General features: G+C 41.7%; 1 non-coding gene across 1 annotated transcript; it reads left to right on the forward strand.

Moving 5' to 3' along the window:
* Positions 1-15611: 15611 nt before the first annotated feature.
* Positions 15612-15693, forward strand: TRNAS-GCU (transfer RNA serine (anticodon GCU)). Its single transcript has one exon. It is a non-coding gene; the product is annotated as a tRNA-Ser (tRNA).
* Positions 15694-22368: the final 6675 nt, after the last annotated feature.

The following is a 22368-nucleotide window of genomic DNA, read 5'->3' on the forward strand; positions in this document are numbered from 1 at the left end:
CAGCCTATGGCAGGGGTTGGAGCTGGATGGGTTTTGAGGCCCCTTCCAATCCAAGCCATTCTGTGATTCTGTGAATGGTGGAAAATGAAACAAAGGAGATACGAAAGGATGAGAGCTCCCTAACAGCATCGGCACTGCCACCAAACCCAGCTCATCTCAGCTGGGGGGAGGTTGCCTCAGCACTGTGGGTACAGCTGTTCCTGCTGAGAGAAATTCTCTCATTTTCCCCACCTTCTGTACAGCGTCCTGAGAGAGCTTCTGGTGTGAGAGATGGCGCTGCAGGGGGGAAAAGAGTGAGCTGATAATACTGCCTTCCCCCCCCCCCCCATTCCTATCCAAGGAAAGATAGTAAATTAGTTAGCTTTTGAAGCCTTAATTAATTGTAAGAGGTTGATTTCCCTCACTTATATCATTTAATGTTTCACATCTAGGGCAATGTACAGGAGAGCTCCTCTTACCGCTATGAATATTATCCATGGCACAAACCTGGGAGAGGAGAAAACTCAGTTCACTCCATGATTATAATGATATGTAACATCAATGATGGCAATAGTTCACACAGCTCAGGCATTAACAGAGCAGGATTTCCTTTGAGGCAATGATTTCTCTTGAGGTACTGCCACACCACAAAGCTGCCAGCTGGGGGCTGCCCCTCAGGCTCCATGGCAGCCAGGCACAAGAAAGCAAGCTGTACTGAGGTAACTTTTAATGCAGAACAGCATATTCCTTTTAGCTATACAGCTCAGTGTCTGTTTCTCACAGTGCTAATTCAGGCTGGAAGGCAAAGAGGAGAGAGCTTGGCAAACTCAGGCTGCCTACCCTCCCACTGCCCACAGGGAACATGGAGATGGGTGCATAGTTATGTGGAGCCCTGTAAGAAAGGGACTGAGCAGCATGATGACTCCTGTCACTATGTCTTTCTAGCACTTTTTCCACTTACCTCTTCACCAAGAGCTCTGAGCATCTTCCATTGTCTTTAGCAGCACAAGAGGCAGTGGCACAAACTGGAACATTAGGTTTGTGCTACTGGACTGCCTGACTTCTGCCACTGCCATATCACGCTGGTGCATTACCACTTCTCTTACTGGCTTGTAAACTGGGCTTAGCTCTATCCTCCATAGGATAGTTGTATAAAAATAGATCATTTCATTTGCATTTTAATGTGACTAAAATTTTCAAGAGCTGAGCTGTGGATGGGAGGCTCCAGCTCCCTTTCCCTGCATTGGAGGTGATGAGGTTTCTGTGGCTCTGTAGGCTTGCTTCCCACTAACAGCCCTTCCCATCCTTTGACCCTCTGCATCAGTGATACTATTTTCATGTTTTAAGCTTCATGGAAATGTTTGATTTTCAGCTGGTTTGGTTATCCAGCCACTTAAACAAGAAAGTGGAACGAGAGATGGAGAAATGCAAGTACCTTTGAGGCTGAGCTGTGACATGACAGATTTTGGTCACTTGTGCATATCCTGACATTAGTCTTCACTGGATGTGGAGTGGGGAGAAGGCTTCTCCTGGGGCTGCAGCAGCAAGATATAAGAGTTGGTTTCTGTGTTGTTATTACTGAGCCAGTGTCCTGGCATACAGCTGGGGAAAGCAACCTATTGAATTCTTTCAAAGATTCTGTTTTGGAAAAAAACAATTAACAGAAAAATTACAGCCTGCTATAAAGAGAAATGCATATTAATACTACTACCTCCTAATCCGACTTTGCTCCTGCATATCTTATTGTGAAAGCAGTTGGTATTTGTAACTACTGAGAACGGCCTCAAGAGGCCCCATTTTGGAGCTCTGCTGTGATGTGATGACCAAATGTAAAACAAGTGGGGACATACCACACCCCATTCTTGCTCTGGTTGCACAGCAAGCAGTGAATAATCATCTCCCAGAGCAGATTCATCTTTAAGTACTGTAATAGAATCATAGGATCACAGAATGGCTTAGTTTGGAGGGGATCTCAAAGCCCACCCAACCCCAACCCCTGCTGTGGGCAGAGCTGCCACCCAGCAGCTCAGGCTGCCCAGGACCCCATCCAGCCTGGTCCTGAGCACTTCTAGGGATGGGGTACCCACAGCTGCTCTGAGTAGCCTGTGCCAGTGCCTCACTACCCTCTGAGTAAATGATTTCTTCCTAACATCTAACCTGTCTTTTCCCTCTTTTAGTTTATAGCTATCCCCCTTTATCTTTTCACTACCAGACCATGTAAGAAGTTGGTTTCCCTCCTGCTTACAAGCTCCCTTCAAGTACTGGAAGGCTGCCATGAGGTCTTCTCCCAGCCTTTCCTTTCCCAATCTAAACAAGAACAGCTCCCTCAGCCTTTCTTCATAGGAGAGGTGCTGTCATTTCTTTCATTGTTTTCTCCCTCTGACCTTACCAGCCATATGCAGTGCTTCGTAATAAGTGCCACAGTACTGACAAGAGCTGGAAATGCAGGTGATGATTTGAAAAGGAAGAGTTTTGTTTCTAGATATTTTGAAAGTCTGCAGAATCTGGGAAATATTCAGCACGAAGTATAGAGTTCCTCAAGAAGCTCTGATGGGTGATTAATATTCTAGCTGTGAAAGGCTGTTTCAGCTTTAAAGCTGCACTGACTGTAATCTAAATGTGAAGTGTTAAAAGGTTCATGTAGATATTTCTTTCTAGTCAACCTCACGTAGTAATTTCTGAAACAGCTTCAGGGTGATGCTGGTAATGCTTGAAGACCGTTGCAAAGCAAGAAGGGTGAATTACTTGTGGCAGAGCACAAGAAAACAAAGATTAGATAGGAAAAAACTTCAGAAAGTGTGGTGAGGCACTGGAACAGGCTGCTCAGGGAGCAGCGGAGTCACCGTCCCTGGAGGCATTCAATAAACATGTAGATGTGACATTGAGGGACATGGCTCAGTGGGCATGGTGGGGATGGGTTATGGTCAAACTAGATGATCTTAGTGGTCTTTTCCAACCTTTATGATCCTATGAAAATACGATTCTAAATCTATTTTGGCCATTTCATATGGCTCAGTAGAACGCTTCTCTTCTGTAAGAAATTAAGAATTGAAAATGTGCTCAGGAATCTATTCTATCTGTGCATCTCTTGAATGTAATGTCAAAGTCTCTGCTTGCTTTAAAGATATAAGATCTGTACTTTGTGAAAATATAGGCCAGTTTGGAAAAGATCATTTTCCTGGTCTGGTCACCTGTATTATATTCCTGCTGCTGCGGCATGGTGGTGTCAATCACGTTGGTCAGGTTGGAAGACAGGTTTAAGGCTTGTCTCTTTTTCCAACAGAGAATTCAGCATTTCAGAGCCAAAAGAGACCTGCCCTAAATAGAATTTATTTTATGTAACCTGGAGAGCTCATTCTCCATTTTTTCCCCCCTAACAGATAAACAAACTTAGTTGCTTATAACTTTGGCATATAGTTGTCACTCAAACTGAGATAATTCCTAAGAGGCTGCAGATTCAACACTTTGTCTTCCAACTCTTGTGGCTTTCCCTAGCTCATTTAATCTAACATCAGATGATACTGACAGTCCTTTTGTGCTCTACCTCTTTCTCATTTCAAATTTTGAGTCCTCTTTTTCCAGTTTTCTCTTGAAATCCAATTTCAAAGTGCCACGGTGCTGCCAAGAGCTATCAGTGTAGCAAATAAATACTGAGGTTTTCTCCAAAAGGACTATCTGACTACTCATGCATATCTGCAATACATCAATATGTGGAATAGTGTACGTGGCTCAAGTCATCCTATCTCCAAAAGGATACAGTACAATGTGAAATAGAACTGAGGAGGGGAATAAGAATGATTTCCTAGCTCTGGTTTGAATTTGAAGGGGTCCTTTGTCTTGAATGAATACAACAGAGAAGGAATGTGACAGAGGTCTGTAAAAGTGTGAACATCAAGGAGAACATGAAAAGAGTGCTCATTACTTACGATAACGTAAGCCACAGGAAGAATACAATAAACTTAGTAGGTAATGGGTTTAAAACAAAGAAAAGGATGAAAAGGATGTACTGGCTAACAGTGAATTCAGCTTCACAGCTGGGATTCTTAGAGGAGGTCAAACATGAAAATAAGGAACAGATATATTCAGGTAGTAATGTGCAATCAGTAGCTTTTAACACAGTTATCTTGGTGAAATTTCTGACCAAAAGATCATCACAGCTCTGATTAAAACACATTACAGATATTTCAGGTGGTTATTACAAACTAGCTTATCAGAAGACTGAACACCCATCAGCATCAAGAGCACTTGAGATGATCTTGGAGCACAACTCACTTTTTGTTTCAGCTGAAAGAAGCCCAGATTCTCACCAGCAGCTCACTGGGGCACAGACCAAAACACAAAAAGCCAAGGGAGATCTATTTCTAAATTGCACTCCTGCTCTGAGCTGCAATGCATTTGAAGGAGTAAGGCCAGGCATGATGGGACCCTGGGCATCCTGATCTAGTGCCTGATTTAGTGGTTTGCAACCCTGCCCACAGCAGGGGGTTGGAACTAGATGATCTTTGAGGTCCCTTCCAACCCAAGCCATTTGATGATCATATGATTCTACAGCACCCTGTTACCCTGTTAGGAGCAAAAGAGTACTTGACTTCATTGGATTCATTTTCTTTGGAAAGGGAGGATGGGAGCTAGATTATCCTCATCAGTATGCAGATGGGATAGAGGCAGGAAACGCATTTGTTTCATCTAACTGTGGGAAATGGCTAAAATACGTAGTGATGCCGTGAAGCACCTGTAGAAGTGTGTGAAAGATGACCATGTGGAAAATGGGCTTTCAGTGGGAAGTAGGCTCTCAAGGACAGAGAATGGATTTACCTCCTATGGCTACAACAGTGGTTTTACATTTTGTTCCTGCAAGGACCTTTTTTCCTTCCGACTCAATACAAGAAATCTTGAGTTGTACAGATGTATTCACTGATTTGTATTTACAGAGGATTAGATACATGTTTTGAATTTCCTTTCCTTCGAAGCAGTGCAGCACACAAAGCTTATGCTTTGATATACAAGAAAAGGAGAAAGAAAACAACAGGAATTTGGAGAGGTTTCATTCCTTCTGATGCAAAGATGACAGTGAATATAACAGTGCTGTATTTCACAATGATCTGACTTCTCCTGTTTCAAGGAGTATGTAAAAAATAGCTTGAGTTTTTGAATTCAGAATATATGTGCTTTCCTCCAGTAGCCAGCTCCAAATGCCACAGTGATGTGTAGGACAAAAACTGGATGTTTTTCATACTTTGTGACTTCAGCTTTTCAGCTGTGTGCCTCAGTGATGTTAATGGATGAATGTTTATCCCTCTTTGGCTACCAGCCTCTTGTCCGGAAAGGATAAACCTCCTGGTTTGAGAAGCAGAAAATCTGCCAAATATCATGGTGTTCATCCAGGTTCCCAGGTAGTGTTATTTTGGAAGTCTCATTTCCAGAGGCTTTTATATGTACAGTGTTTTCACCCTTCTTTTTGTTTTTGACAGTCTCTCTTTTTTCACAATTGCATGACAAATTGAAAGCACAACCAAAACAAAATGCACAGGCTCAAGCAGCAGAAAGCAGAGGAAAAGATGCTGAAATACTTATTAAGATCCTTAAAAGGATTACATCAGTGGCTGGTTATATTGGATCAAACAAAGACATTTAAAATGCAGCTGTTTGCTTCCAGCTCACCTGGGAATGCTTTGTGGCTCCATGCATTCCTGCAAAATAGAAATCCTCACTGGCATTTTATTGAATTAGCTGTTAATTAACTGATCTCTTGACATGAAAATCATGCACAAATAGCACGCTAGTATTATTCACCTGACTACTAAACATAGTTTTTCATTACGCCGATGATTTTCCTAGGTACAATTTAGGATGTAGATACAATGTACAAACAACAGACTGAAAAAAAGCCAATCTGTTAAGCCTCAGAATTACAAACATGCTTTAGGGTCATAGAAAAGTAGAGAAAAGCAAATGAGAAACACACCACAGGGCAGACCTGCAAGGTTCCTATCTGCTTCTCAGGTATGTTTTGAGATTCTTATGACTTTGTGTTTACAATCCTTTACCCAGGAAATAACTAGTATGAATGCCATTTTGCAGGTGGTTATCTAAGGCAGATAGAAGTACTTAACCACACTGGTGGCTACTGTTTTAGCAGACCCATGGTTCTTTTACATACGTAGAGCCTGTGGTAAATGTGATGGGGTTTGGTGTTTTAGATCCTAATTTAGATGCTAACCTAATTTGATCACAGGCCTGGAATCTTGCAAAGATACTTAATTAAGCATAATGAACCCAAGACTTCAGTATCTAGAAATTCATTTGCTTCTCTAAGGCTGCCATGTAGCTCTTTCTGTACTCTAAGGAGGAAGAAAGGCAGCCCAAAGGCCAAGACTTGTCATTCCAAGCCCTCTGTCTAAGCCAAGCAGAACAATTCCACCTGTGGTGTGATGGATGAATGGATCTCAGTTGACCCATCTGGCCTCTGTGCTGCTCCTCAGCTGCTCATCCATCCTCTCTTGTCATCACACAATCATGCTCTGAGGTTCAGATGAGAAAAATGGTATGGAAATTCAGGAGATGACGTTTCAAGGGCTCATTGAATGTCTGATGGAGTGCCTTCATCTCAACAGTCTCTTCAGAGAAGTGGGTTTTTTTCTGAGTCATGATGTCTGCTGAGGCATACAAAGAGCTTCAAAATATTAACTACTAAAGAATCAACCAACTTAATCACTGAGGCCCTTACAAGACAGACAGCCAAAAGAAAATAATAGAAGCCATATGCCCTTGGATGGCTCATATGTTGGAAAGGAAGATGTGAATGGCTTTTATATTAAGACTGCTCAGAAATTGCATTCACTTGATTTCATGTCAGATCAGCAGGTTCTCTCCAGCTTTGGCAACTTTATTCTCTTGTTAATTGTGTGAATACATTCAGTCCTACAAACACACAAAGCTTTGCCAAACTAGAGGGAGAGTGCAGCATGACTTTGTCCTATCATTTTGGCTTCATTTAAGAGAAAAGGCCTTTTTTCAGCCTCTTGGCATGCTATTGTAATCCACTGTATGAATAAGTATATCCTCTGCTGGATATTCAGTGCTTCTAAGATGGAGCCAAGGGAATTAATTTTTACCAAGGTTAAAGGATTCTGAGATGTTATTGAGCATCCATTCCCATGGTTACTGCAGAAGCGCTCTACCTTGAAGGCAGATTGTAAAGAAAGATTTAATGGTTGACCAGCTCAAACAAAGTTTTTAGAAGCTCCACAGTAAAATTTAATAGAATTAACATATATATATATTAATGTGCAAAAAAGTGACTGTGAAAAACAGCAAAAATGATGCAAATCCTCCAATCTTCAAAGTCTGAACAGTGTGCAAATTATCCACATAAACAGGATCAGTGACCCTGCACTTCTCATCTGAAGCACAGATGTTTTTGAGTTCTGATAAGCTTTTTAATGTATCTAATTCTGAAATGTAGTTTCTAGAAACACTACAGGGACTAAATATGGAGGTTTCTGGGATGCTTTTGTTTCTCAGTACATCTCTGGGAATCTTAACACCTATAGGTCTTTTACTCAAATTTGCACAGGACAGCTTTAAATTCACTGTACCTGCCATAGGTCGTGAAGTTTCGTGAGTCACTCCTGAACTGAACCAAACAGATTTTGATTGAATAAAGCAATAATGTCATTAAAACCATTTGCCATATGCCATTTCATAGCAGTTATAAAACACGCTGCTAAAGTTTAAATATCTGATAATTTAGGACTTGTTAGACTTCCACATTTCTTCAGTAATGTAAATCATCATCTCCTAGGATGATAAAATTCTAATTCTTGCCCTTGGTAGGTTGCGTACTATAAAATCTTTAATTTGCTGTCAGTCAGCAACCGATTGTTACCGAGATTTAGGCAATATAACTAAAATGCAAAAGAAGGAAACCTAATATTAACACATTTATATTCATTTACCATTTTTACTCATTTTTGTATCTAATGAATAGTATGTGGTTCCCAGCTGGGAACCCCTTAACCCTTACCAATTCTGAGGAAATGTCATTTCATGGAGCATTCCTCATGTTACCTAGAAAATCACCGCTCTGCAGAGCATGGTTGCACAGCTTTGTAGATAAGGACCAATCCTGTCCACATGAGAGAATTTCATGCTTTCATTTCTAATCTTGTGGCATCTCTGGGCTGCTCCTGCAGACAGCTCAGTCAGACTATTATTGAAGCTGCAAGAGACCATGCAGTCCTGTCCCTGTGTTCTGCTGCATCCTGCTGGAGGAGAACTCACAGTGAAATGACAGCAGTGCATCAGGGCCTGGGAAGACACTTGTTCTACATTTTGTAACTCAGGTTTTGGCAAAGGAAGAGCTTTGTCTCAGTTTACAGCCTGGCTTCTTTCCCCAGTGAAATCTAACCCCCTTCAAAGCAAAGAAACAAGCTGTTTACGCAAAGGCTGTATGAGATATTTTTGTATAAAGGGTAGCTGAGTGAAGGGTAGCTTAGTGAAGTAAGGAATGTGCATCAGCAGCAGGATGGTTTACTTGGAAAGCACTACCTGAGTGATGACAGCAAGGAAGGGGCTTGCTCCTGAACTGGCCCAACATACACTCATGATCTCTGATCCTGAGGCAGTACGTGGAGGAGAAAAGGTCAGCTCTCCTTGGGCAGCTTGGAGCTACACAGCCAATGGAGACATGAGGTCAAGGAGACCATAGAATCATAGCAACATGGCATAGTTTGGGTTGGAAGGAACCTTTAGAGATCATCTAGTCTCAGTCCCATGCCCTAGGCAGGAACATCTTCCACTAAACAGTTACACATAGTCCCATTCAAAGGGTCTTTGGGCCTGATAAAATAATCAGTAAGAATTTCCCTTCTACAAGCTGCAAACAATAGAGAGGAAAAGCCCTTGGTGACAAATGCTCTGATGTTCCAAAGTTCTTGCTAGTGCAGACATTACTAAATAACTGCAAATTTCTTTATTTTTAAAACCAAATCAAATCCCAGCTCTAGGAAAGGCAGAATGACCGTAGTAATTGTGTTAGTATATCTGTTATACAGGTTATACCTGTTAGTATATTTTTTATTGCATCATCTGTAAACCTGAAATAGTGAACCTAACCTAACACTGAACCTAAGCATAAACTGTTCAGAATTATACCTCAGCGGTGCTGGAAACATGCCTAATGGTCTGGAAAGGGTTTTTCACAACAGAGGAGGCTCTTCTCAATGACAGTGACTTGGTAGCCACCTACTTCTTCCATTTGTTGGGTATTTAAGAGCTCCCTGGATGAGAGTCAGAGCTTTTTGCTAGAGGTAAGCCAACTCAGGTTGGATATGATGTTGGATATCATGAAAAAATCTTCTCAGAAAGTGTGCTTAAGCATTAGCACTGGCTGCCCGGGGCAGGGAATTGGTGGAATCATTGTCCCTGGAGGCATTCAAGAAATGCTGAGATGTGGCACTTGGGACATGGTTCAGTGGGCACGGTGGTGATGGGTTGACAGTTGGACTTGATGATCTTAAAGGTCTTTCTCAACTTTAATGATTCTATAACTCTTTAAGTGGGCGTGGGGGGGATGAGTTGACTGTTTGATAAGATCTTAGAAGTCTTTTCCAACTTTAATGATTCTATGAATCTAATCAGGGATAAATGAACTTTTGGCACTCAGTAGGAAGCGTAGCTGAGGCTTGTGGCCCTTGGTGCTATACTTATGCTTATCACTGAATCTATTCATCTGATCATTTTATCTGATCTCTTTCCATAGCAGTAGCTCTAGAGGGAGAAATAGAAAAATATTTTCAGGTTGAAGAGTGAAGTTAGTATAATTTTGCTAAACATTCCATGTAAAAACCCACAAGACTATATCAACAAAAGCCAGTGGAAATATTACATCATTTGTGATCTGTTTTTTGTAATTTAAATACATAAAAAATGAAGTCAGCAAAGCTGGCTTCTAAAAGCTGTTAAAAAATTTGTTGTGACATTCAGAGTGTGGAAGCTCAGACTTTCACCTTGGGGCACATGGACAAAATGTTTGTATTTGAGTAAATCAGGGCTTCCAGAAAGGCATCTGGTTCCGTTAGGACTTCAGGAGGGGCAGGAGAGTCTTGGTTCCACACTAAGGATTGGAATGAAAACTGAGTTTCACACTAAGGAAAGACCTTAGAGAAAAAACAGTTTCTTTCATTGCTAAATATGACCTACTTCAGCATTGGGATTTTTCACAAAAATACATTATAAAGCCACGAGAGACGATGACTGCAGAAAACTTATATGACTGCAAGTTACTTCTAGATTGCTCCTGACTCATTAATCAGATGTTTGTACCTCTTGTTTTATGCAAGTTTTTCAGTTTTGGTCCTCACTTTTCATACACATGCCCCCACGGATTTGGAGTGCACAATTGGGATATATCCTTTATTAATATTACATACCAACTATATCCTAAATTAGTGCTATATATTAATATATAGCATCTATAGCATGTTTTCCAACTTATCTTCATTGTTTCGTCTAGTAGGCTGAACACTGCACATCTTCATCTATTGCATGTTTGACTCTCCTCCTGCGTTACACATGCATCTTGGACATGGATCAGCGTGCTATGTGGTAGACAGATCCCATGCAAAGAGAATGAAAAGATATTACTGTGCAGGTAGTGTGTTGTAAAAACTGCCTAATTTTGCTCATGTTGGGCCAGTCTTGTGCAGTGCAGTCACATAGCTGCAAGAAACTCACTTCAGCCTGTTGCCGTGTGCAATCATAGTTCATAACCCCCCTTGCCCAGGTTCTAGCGAAACCCCCGCTAGGGCCAAAAAGACCACCGTGACTCATCAAGAAAGGTGGCAAAATGGCGTTTATTAGGAGTAATCAACACCTTATATACCTTAATTACTTCGTCTACGCCCCCTAGGGTGCACGTTTGAAATGCGCGCCAAGGTACATCACAAGGTAGGGGACGGAAGAGGGGGGGCTACTATCACCCATAACATCCCGAAAAGCCCCGCTACCGCCTACATGCCTACAACATCAGCCAATACCACGTTTAGTTGTTATTTGGTGTTTAGTGGTCTGCCATAGACCACTCAAAGTGTGTTGTGCCACATGGTTGCTGATGATTGATTTTTGGCTTACTGACACCACAAAATCTCTCTCTATCTGCTGCTGATCTGTAGCATAGAATAATAGTCTGACAGTGTGTTCTCATTGGGAAATAAATTCTCATCTCATTATTCATGTAGATTTTCAAGCTCTCAGCATTCCACAACTTGCAAGGTCATGAATGGCATGTTGTCTCAAATGTGCATATTTGTCTCTGGCCAAGCCACCCCTTAGGGCTCCAAGTGACAGTGCAATCAAACAAAGCCTATGCTAGAAGTGGAATTTTCAATGGATCTTTAATGCTAAGTTGTATAATTAATAATAGACTTGCAATGCTGAGGGAGAAAAACATGGAGAAATGAGTGTTAGTCTGTTTAGGAATCTATCTTAATTGCAGACTGACAGATTTTCTGAATGCAGAGTAAATAATTTCTGTCTGGATATTTGGAAAAAAAGCTACCATACGATTACATGGCAGCTGTAGAAAAAGGCTGGACTTGTCAGAAGCACCTTCAGCTCAGACAGTATCCAAGCAGTTGAGATGTACCAAGTCACCTCTGATTAACTGAACTGTACAGCTTGCCCAAGTCACCACAGTGAGAAGTAGTGCCCTGGAGAGGGGACAGTAGGTCAAATTTCAGTGCAAAGCAATACAGGCCAACTTTAATTATGAAGTATAAAAGCTTCAGTCATGTAACTTTCCATGAGGGAAGAGCTAATAGCTCCACAGACAGTTATTAATAGCCAAGTGTTAAGAATTGTTAAAACTGTTTAACTTTGCATACCCACAGAACATCCTTGCATCTCAGTCTCTCTTGGTAGACAATGAAGACAAGAGCTTGCATGAATGAATCATCCTATCTATTTTAAACACGATTGTAAAAGAGATGAATGGCATATTAAATCTTTCCAGACCTCTCTGCTGACTCCAGTGGTTGCCCATATGAGCATTTCAGGTGGAGGAATGGCTAATGTAGGTGTCAGTGTTTACTCAGAGGAATCCTGGCCATGCTACCTTGGAAAAGCTCCTTAACTACTTATATATCCCAATCCTCAGCTGCTTTGCAATTTCTACTTCACATCAGATCAGCTCATCTGCAAAAATAACAACCTTCTGTGTATTTTCCAAAGACCTGCCCCCAAACTGGAGAGCTGAACACATCTTTGCTCTCTTGGTGAATACAAGTCATGTCCTCACCTGGGCAGCATATCAAAAGGTCCCTAGGTGTTTGCAGATCTGATTATCCCAGGTCGATGCAGGCTGGAATGCTATAGACCTCCTCCTTCTTAATGCTCCTGTAAGGATCTGGCCCACCCATTCTTCTCTATGCTGTGTAAGCAGAAAGCTGTATATGTCTGGGTGTCCTTGAAATATCTTCCAGTGCACCGCACAACCATGGTGTTACTGTGAGCCAGGAAGTACATGACCTCTGTACATCTCAGGGAAACATTTGATACTGCCCACACTACTTCACTGGCATGGATAGCAATGCCAGTGAGCAGCCAAAGTAGAATTCCAGCTTCTCTCATGGGAGCAGTGCAGCAAGATGGAGAGCTGAGGAAGGTACTGCACTGCTTTTCAAGCCTTCTACACCCTCCTTGATTCTGTCCTGGGGGAACTGGATACTAGGGAAAAATTCTTCTCAGAAAGAGTGGTTGAGCATTGCAACAGGCTGCCCAGGGAAGTGGTTGAGTATTGGAACAGGATATCCAGGGAGGTGGTGGTATCACTGTCTCTGGAAGTGTTCAAAAAACGTGTAGATATGGCACTAAGGACATGGTTTAGTGGTTATTGTGGACAAGCATTGATGACTGGACTAGATGGTCTCAGGGATCTTTTCTAACTTTAATGATTCTATGAATCTATGAACTGTTCGGTATGTAGCAGCCTTCAGGGAAGACCCTGAAGATGAGCTGAGCCAGTCACAGAGGATGGGCAACACTCCTCACAGCCTGTGGGTTTCTCTCAAGCCAAAGAAGGCCTCTCTGGGCTAAGAAAGTCGAAATTAAAGGTTTACACAGTAAATATTTGTTGTCTGCTTTGGGCTGGCCCAGCTGGAGCAGTAGTGAATTCCTGAGACTGGACTTGACCTTGCTTGGAGACAAGCTTGCCCAATGCTTTTGTGAAACCAAAATCTCCGTATGCAAACTGGCTCTGTTATATATTTGTTTCCAAAATGTAGTCTTTTTTTTTTTTTTTTTTTTTTTTATTTTTAATAATATACAAAACACATGCCACATCACAAGTGATCCCTCTCAAGAACTAGTGTAAGGACAGTACTTAATTGGCATGAAAGCCATTGAATAAAGTCCAGCAAAAGACTTTGTGAGATCAAAAGGCTTTTTATGATCCCCTATTCACCAGCTGCAGGGATTGAGCAGCAGTGAGGAACTGAAAACTATTTGAATGCTGTAGTGAACAGTTATTTCTGTCTTTTATTATTTATTATAGATGATAGGTAGACATCAGATGTAATGATAAGGAACTGTCAGAGTTGGGGGAGTTAAAGGATTAGAGCTTGGTTTGTCCTGAACCGCTGTGAAAAACTCCTTTTAGCATTTATTACTTGTCTTGCAACACCCAAATTCAACTACGTTAAGCACTGGAAAAAATAAATGATAACATGGACTGTATGAGGTTCTCATCTGGAGATGAGTAAGGCAGAGCACAAGTCACATGCAGGCACTCGGACATCTCTTTCCAGAGCTGAGGTTTTGGTCCGGATCTACCTACATTCAGGTCTTGCTCCATTCTGGTGCCTGATTCTGAGAACTGGATCATAGATGTGCTGTTGTGGGGGGTGCATTAGTAAGGAAATACAACAAAACCAGTCCTTAAGTGCCTTGTCAAAACAAAGGAGGTAGTGTTTCATGGGAGATATATGCACTCATAATAGGACGTAATACACAGTGCCCCCAAACCTTGTTAAACTCCTGGAGCAGTTTTACGTGCTGTAGGATGGATAACATGGCAGAGGGGATCCACACTAGAGCACAGTCCCATTTCTTGGCTGTTTGCTCATATGCTTATGGATAGTAATTGGAGGGAAGTATAATGCTTAAAAAATGTTTAAATGAGGAACAAACCAGCTCTTGATGTGTGCTAGAAATACTTGTGTGCATTCCTTATTAACATAGCACCATGAGATGCTGGGTCATGTGTGTGGCACATACGACTGAGGGTCATGTAAATAAAAGAGTGATAACACTCAAAGAACCTTTTCTCAGTGTGCTGGGGAAGCATTAAGGAATAAATCACTCCAAAAGCTATCAAAATTTGCAAGCTGACACATTGAACAGCTATGTTTTTTCCTTAAGAAATGTAACTTTCCTTAATTAAGTCAAAGTCAGTTATAAACACTTTGGATTGCACTTTCTACACTTATCAAATATGAGGATCATCTTTAAAATGGGATCTGAGGTAAGGATTGGGGGAACTAAAACAGCAAGCAGCAAAATGCATTTATGCTCTGTAGCCTAGTGACACGTATCTTATGATGCAGTAAGACTGCATCACAGGAGAAAAAGTAATTCAGAGTGGGATGGAACCGGAGGGGTGAGATTAGCAGTGGTAACTCCTCAGGGAGAAATTCAGCTGGTTTAAAAATAATAGTTGTCAGGCAAGACAGAAAGTCTTGGAGACAAGCAGGTGGCTACAGCAGATTCTTGTTTGAAATGCAAAGGTGGAGGCAAATTACCATCTTCTTCCAGTCTTTCTGTTTCCTTAGATTCAGAATCAGCCTGAAAAACATGTGGACATCTCTTGTCTTCTCACAGTGTATCCTCTTTCTTGGGAGAATGAAGCTGATGTGCAACATGAACTACTATCTCTTCTCTGAGTAAGGTATTGATGCTCCCTTTGCTCCCACAGTTCAGGAGGCTACTCAGAGACCAGATATTCTTATAAATGTATTTTGATGCCTATGGCAAAGCAGGATGCTTTAGAGCTTTTCAGTTTCTTTAGAGCTTTTCAGTTTCTTTAGAGCTCTTAGCCATTCCTTCTCCTTCCCCACTAATGCTTCCAGCCAGTTACCTCTGGTGAGGAAGGAAGGGATCAATCCTCAAAGTAACCAGATTATGTCAGAGATGGGAATAGGCAGAAGTAGATAAACAACAGACAGAATGATCCATCATTCATTCCCAAGGGGCTCTTCACAAATAGCCTTGACGTACTCTCAGTGCTGAAATTTACAGGCAGTGTTAACAAACAAAGCTCGAGGCATTGCTAGAGGAATGAAGTGATTTCAATTATTTTGCGCTACAGGCAAACCAATAAGCAAGCCATGAAAGCGCATGCTTTTGCAGATAATTAGTTTTAAACAAACTGAGTGTAGAGAGTCAAAGGTAGTTCTTCTGTTACTTGATAGGGAAAGATTAATCACACCAAACATTGGATGGCTGCAGTGTGCATATCTCCACCTGAGCTCCTCATCCTGAGCTCCCGATAGCGTCAATGCAAGAAATTTGACACAACTTACAATATGATATATGTTCTGTATTTCAGACGTAGACTTCAGAGTGAGATAATAGCAGACGAGGTGGCCGAGTGGTTAAGGCGATGGACTGCTAATCCATTGTGCTCTGCACGCATGGGTTCGAATCCCATCCTCGTCGGCAGGCAAATCTTTATGAGACTGAATGTGTACAACTCAGTGGGGCCTGATAACCTGCATCCCAGGGCTGTGCAGGCTGATGTGGTTGCCGAGACACACTGCATCATATTTGAAAAGTCATGGCTATCAGGTGAAATCCCCAAAGACTGGAAAAAGGGAAACATTACTCCCATTTTTAAGAGGGATAGAAAGGGAAATCTGGGGAAATACTACAGCATCAGTGAACAAAGGAACAGCAACTGCTATCATCCACCTGGAATTCTGAAAGACCTTTGACATGGTCCCACATGACATTCTTATCTTTTCACTGGAGATGTGGATTTGGAGGCTGGACTATTGAGTGGAAAAGGAACTGGTTGGATGGTTACAGCCAGAGGGTTGTGGTCAACTGGTGGAGGAGGCTGGTGACAAATGGTGTCCCTGGGGGTCCATCATGGGACTAATGCTCTTTAACATCTTTGTGAACAACCAAGGCAGTGGGACTGAGTGCACCCTCAGCATGCTTGTAGATGACAACAAGCAGAGTGGTGCAGCCAATGCAACAGAACTTCGTAAGTAATGTCAACCAAAGAGACCTGTCACTCAAGTGCAAGGTTTTGCACTTGGAAGGGGGCAATCTCTCATATGAGTACAGTCTGGGAGAAGAACACATCAAGAGCAGCCCTGCAGAGAAGGATCTGGAGGTCTTGGTGGGTAAAAAGCTGGATGTGAGTGTGCTCTTGCAGCCTGGAAGGCCAGCAGTATCCTGGACTGCATCAGAAGAAGGGTGGCCAGTAGGGTGAGACTGTCCCCCTTTGCTCTGTCCTTGTGAAAGCCCAACTTCAGTACTGCAGGCCCAGGGCCTCCAGCACAAGAAAGATGTGGAGCTGTTGGAGAGGGTCCAGAGAAGGGACACAAAGATGGTCGTGAGGACTGGAGCTCCTCTCCTATGAAGAAAGGTTGGGTGAGTTGGGCTTATTCAGTCTGGAGAAGGGTCTGTAGAAATTTTCTTACAGCCTTCAGTATCTAAAGGAAGCTTAAGAAGATGGAAAACAAAATTTTACGTGGTCTGATCTTGATAGGATAAGAGGAAATTGTTTTAAATTACAAGAGGAGAAATTTAGGTTAGATGTAAGGAGGATATTCTTTACTCAGAAGGCAGTGAGGCACTGGCACAGGCTGACCACAGAAACTGTGGATGTCCCATTCCTGGAGACATTCAAGGTCAGGTTGGATGGGGCCCTGAGCAGCCTGGTCTGGTGGGAGGCAGCCCTGCCAATGGCAGATGACGTGGTAGTGGATGGTCTATAGGGTCAAATTTCAACCCAAGACGTTCTGTGATTACTTGAGGGGTTATTGGGCTATGAGGGTTTATTTTACCAGCACGTTCTATAACACTTGCTAATTTTGGTCAAATAGCTTTCCCCCATATCGCCCATGGGTATCTGGTATAACCAGCAGAATACATATTGCAACTATCAAAACAACAAGCGAGTGCAAGTTGTTTTGCTGTTTTGATGTCTGTATGGTGAATGGCTTCTGGGCATAAGCTATGCAGTAAAAGATGGAATCGCCTTCTGTGTTTGTGCAATTAAAAACTAATTACAAAACTTGAAGAGTCATGTTGTAATGCCAGTAATGACCTTCTGTGCATATTCAGGCAATGAGCATTTTCCCTGTATTCCTTTTTATTTGAACAAAATGATTTTGTTCTTCTTAATGTCTTTTCTGTGGCAAAGGTAGGGAACGCTAGATGCATCTCTGGTGTAAACAAATGTATGAAAATAAGAAACAAATTTCTTTCAGTGAATTTGAAGAGCTTTCATCCAGCTAATAGAAAATATGGAGATGAAGCACTACAGGGTGGAAAGGGATTTTGTTCTGTGCATATGTTAAAGAAAGCAATATGAGTGCATTTTTCTATATGCTCAGGAGCAAGAGGGAGGGGACTTCATGTTGTGGGCAGTTGAGCATGAACTTCTTAACTATTTTCTGTGTCTAAGCTATAACTAGCAGAGTGCTGCCCTGGGGCTTTCAGTGAGCCAACCCTATGGAGACAGTACAATCATCACCTTGCTTCACCTTTGTCTTGGCCTTCTAATGTTTCCTGAGTGAGCAACAGCTGCATTTGAGAGTAAACTCTGCTTGTGCCAAGGCTCGACAGGCATCCTCTTCCCACAGCACCTGATAGAGGAACCTCACTGCCAAAGCACCTCCAACCTCCTTACCTCTTCCCTTCTTTTCTAGCCTAGTCTACTGTCTGTACCTGTCCTCAGGGGATGTAGCTGTTGCGACATCCATAGGTGAAATAAATAAGACCTTATAATTTGTATCCTTTGTGTTTCTCAAAACATTTCAGCAATGTCTGTAAGTTGGCATCTCATTTTTCTGAAGCAGGCATATCTGAGGAAGAAAGGAAAAATAAGGACTGTAGGTCAGTATTTCTTCCTGGCTTTAGATGTCTCACTGGGTCTTAACCAGGCTTTAGACATTTAGTCTTAACCAGTTGCATGTACTTCCCCTATTGCTATGGGCCACGTGAGAAAGCATCTCTTAATGAAGACTGAGTAAGGAATCATTGCACCCAACATCACACGCCTCCATTTGGACTAGTTTCCTTTTAAGTCTAGTTTCCATGTTTACTTTGGAGACTGTAGAGAAAAGTAACATATGATTCATTATGTCTACTATAGCATGAGATAGATCGCACCTGTTCTTCTCCTTTGATCATAAAGTTTATTCAGTGACAACTGGCTCAGCAAATGATGACTGTATTTTAAAAGCTGATGTTCATTGAGTTGATTTTCATCCACTGTGATAAATGCCACTGTTCTCTGAGGTTAGTTTTAATACATCATAGAGTCTTTTTGCTGCTCTGTGATATACATCATGTTCTGAATCAGCTGCAGGGTACAAAAGAGACTTGGTCTATTTCTTGTTCTGGGGTGTAACTTGTGATTCTTAGGGATTCAGCTAACTTTGTAACTTACAAGTTCTACAGAGTTGTTGACTATGAAGGCCTTTTGTCATCCAGAACTTGTGAAAGAGGATGAGGAAGCAAAAGGAAAGGACCTCCCTGTGATAGGGGGGTTGGAACATGACGATCTTTGGGGTCTCTTCCAACCCAAGCTATGATTCTATGATTTTTGTGGTCCTGGCATTCCTCAGTATTACAGTGAGTTTTAGAGCTTTGGCCGAGGAGGACGAATAATAGGAAAAAATGAGCTACTGTACAAGAAATTTCTTTGTAGACTGTTGTGACTACTGAAAGCCCATCCATCATATTATGGTGTAATCTCTGAAGTGAAACAGGCTTTTCCAAGCATGTGTCGTCATCAGTCCCAGGTGAAAAATGAAGCTTCCTCACTGTTATCCACATTACCAGAACCTGCCTTCAGTCCTGCTGCCTGTTTTGGAAAACCCCTTTTGTAGGATAGGAGCTCCAGATAGTATGAACACGACATATTCCTTTTTAATTTATTATTTTATAATTTTGTGTGATAAAATTGAGTGCTTTTCACTTATTACCTTTTTCAATAAATGAGACCCAAGCCACATCTCCCGATTAAGCAGTACAGAAAATGGCTCATAACTCATCTAAGCACAGCCTGATATCTGAGGCTGGGATGAATTATGGTCGTCCCAACCTTGCCCATGCAGCCACTGGGATATGCATCTTCCCAGAACAGTTAATCTCAAATTCCATTTGAGCCCCTCCTGATAGTACCACTAGAACTATTCAGTCATGCCTCAAAGGGCCATTCTGATTTAACTAGTGAAACAGAGAGATAAAATATAATCACTCCTTCCTGATTAGAAAAAGAACTCGCTGAAATAATTTTAATGGAATGGGAGGATGAGTGTGTTTGAGGAATAATATCCATTTGGCTAAATTAATTACTGAGATAAAAAGTTCTGATATAATCAAAGAAGGATGAAATCATATCAAAAAGCAAATACTGAACCCAGAAATCAAGACATTGTGTGCAAGCTGTGAGAGAAAGACAAAGGGCAGACAGTTTCTTGATCACCATTTCATTTTTTTACTATGTTTTTCAAATAATAAGGACTCAATTTCTTCTGAGCTGTCACATATAAATGTCAGGTTTACTGGTCAGTGCAGAAAAATGAAAAGTAAATTGAAATATAAAGTAGGAATGTGTATTTTTACAGCATTCTTACTACTGTTTTACATAATTATTTTCAAAATCCTTGCCTCTTGGCTCTCATTTAGGAACTATTCATTCTTCACTGGCTACTCCTTATGGAAGAGTAAGTGGCCTTCTGGCTCCAACAGAATCATAGAATCACATAATATTCCAAGTTGGTAGAGGCCAATAAGGATCATTGTGTTCAACTCTGTATTTTTCACAGTGATTTCATTACATTTTCATCCTTTGGTTCTTTTTGCAAAAGAAGAGTATAAACTTCTCACCTTTTCAATTTAGCCAAAATCCAAAGCCTGTTCAGTCTGTGAAAAGTTACTCATTGGTTTTGATTAATTTGGATGAAGCTTTAAACTTATGTATGTGCTGTATAAACTGTATGCAAAACTACTCTGCTGCATCTCCATAGTTATGAAACTGCCTTACAGACCCTGGTATTTAATCCAATCTCATGGAGAAGTCCTTGGGGAGACACGTGTTGTCTTAAGCCACTTTTCCCCAAAGAATTCTGATGGAGGATCCAAACTGATTGCTGATGAATTTTTTATGTGTTCTCAACAGTCTGCATTGTAAATTTCTGCACTCAGACCGTCAGCAATGTAGGATACACACTGGCACAGTCCTCTAATGCACTGAACAATTTACTAGTGTGATCTGTGGGGGAAAATTTTGTTTTCATCAGCTGTTACTCTGTTTGGCAGTGCCTTTGGAATACTCTTTGAACCTCATTAGCTATAAAGCATTGTGCTTTATCTCCTTTCAAAATATCGAGACAGAGCCAGTGCTGAGAATAAAAGGAGGCAGGACGAGATAACTTTATGATGCTTACTTACATTGGTGACTTAACCACTTCATTCAGGTCTGTAACCATTTAAAAACGAACACAATAAGAATATGAAGAAAAGCGGGGTACTTCTGTGCCGGTACATTCAGTCTCTGTGGGTGGGAACCACACACAGGGTGATAATTCCCTGCTACCCAAATTCTCAAGGATATTTGATATTTACGACCCTCTCAGCAATGCAGGATGTCATTTAGGTGTTGTCACCTCTCCTACAGCTTATCCGGTTACCCAGAGCTCTCTGACCTTACATTTTTTCCTACCACTGAGCATTTCCAAACCTACATAGAGTGCCCTGCAGCAACCTGCCTACCCTACTGAACCATCAGATGAGAATAGAGGCAGCAAAGCTGTATTTTCTAAAAGTGCAAAGTACTCGGTTATATGAATGTAGTGAGATGGAGGAATGTGAGGAGAACGAATGGGAGCAGTGGGACGCTGGATGCAGAAGGGTACCTGAGTAGGTGGCCTGGAGTGAAATAGAAGTCCTGTCTGGGAACTGTCTGTGACCTATTAGCTAGATATATTCATAAATTGCCTTCACTTAAAAGAAGAGATTTGGGTTCAAGGCTGAAACTTCCTAGTAGATTATCAGAGTGGCAAAGACAAGCATAATCCCATTTACATGCATTTGAAGATTTATCCTCCTGCTTTATACACCCTCCAGCTGAACTGCTTCTGGCTCAGTGATGGGGCAGCCACGCTCACTATGGGCTGCTATGTCCATAAAGGCAGCACTGTGCAGCCCTTAGGGACTGCACGGGATGGAGCAGAGCTGCTGTGAGCGTGACGAGGAGGTGCCAGCAGATGGCACTCGGGAATATTTGGGAACACTTGGGAGCAGGAAATGGATTTTCAGGAGCGAAAGCTTTTTCTTTCCATTACTTTCATTTTCCGTGGAGGAAAGTTAGAAGCAGGGAAGAACAAGTCAGAAGCAAGGAAGAACAAGTCACAGAGCTCCAAGTGCAATCCTCTTCTGCTGGTCTAGAGGGAGGCAGCTGACTGCCATCACCAAAAGCCCAATGACACAGCTGGGACTGGGCAGTGGTTACATTCATCTATTGCTAGATCAGATAAAGCTGAATGCCAAAACAAAACAAAGTAATATTTTTTATGCAGATACTGGCCCTTCTTGCTCAGGTCCTCGCTGGCTGAGCCTCCAGGCACAAGACAAGGGTCATTTCTGTACATGCGTGATAGTGCTCAGTCCCAGCCTCTTTTTACCATGTTTTCCTTGAAATATAAAGTAATTTCAGCATCAGCTGGTTACATTTAAATGTCTTTTCACAGGTGACTCTGAAATGAAATTCTTCCCCTCTAACTTTCAGTCTCTTTACTGAGAAATTTTGCATCTGCAACACTTTGCCTCATTAGTTGCAGTAACACGTCATTTATTTTGCTGCATCTCACACTTACCTGCTGATCGTATCCCAGCAACATCATTTAAGCATATTGGAATCTACATGTGCAAAATGGCATATTTAAGTGATATTCAAGCCCACTGAAACAGGTTTTTCTTATGAGCCAAATGAAAGATTGCTTTGAAAATTGAGAAACTGAGCAAAAGCAGAAACTTACATTTGACTTTTGACTACGGAAAAAAAAAAAAAAAATAAACAGAATTCATATACATCAGCCTTCCCCAGCTGAACTGCTGTCATTGTGGCACTGTTCCATTTAGTGAGGGATG

Source organism: Excalfactoria chinensis, chromosome 2 (genome assembly GCF_039878825.1).
Source record: "Excalfactoria chinensis isolate bCotChi1 chromosome 2, bCotChi1.hap2, whole genome shotgun sequence".
In the NCBI taxonomy this organism is placed as follows: Eukaryota; Metazoa; Chordata; class Aves; order Galliformes; family Phasianidae; genus Excalfactoria; species Excalfactoria chinensis.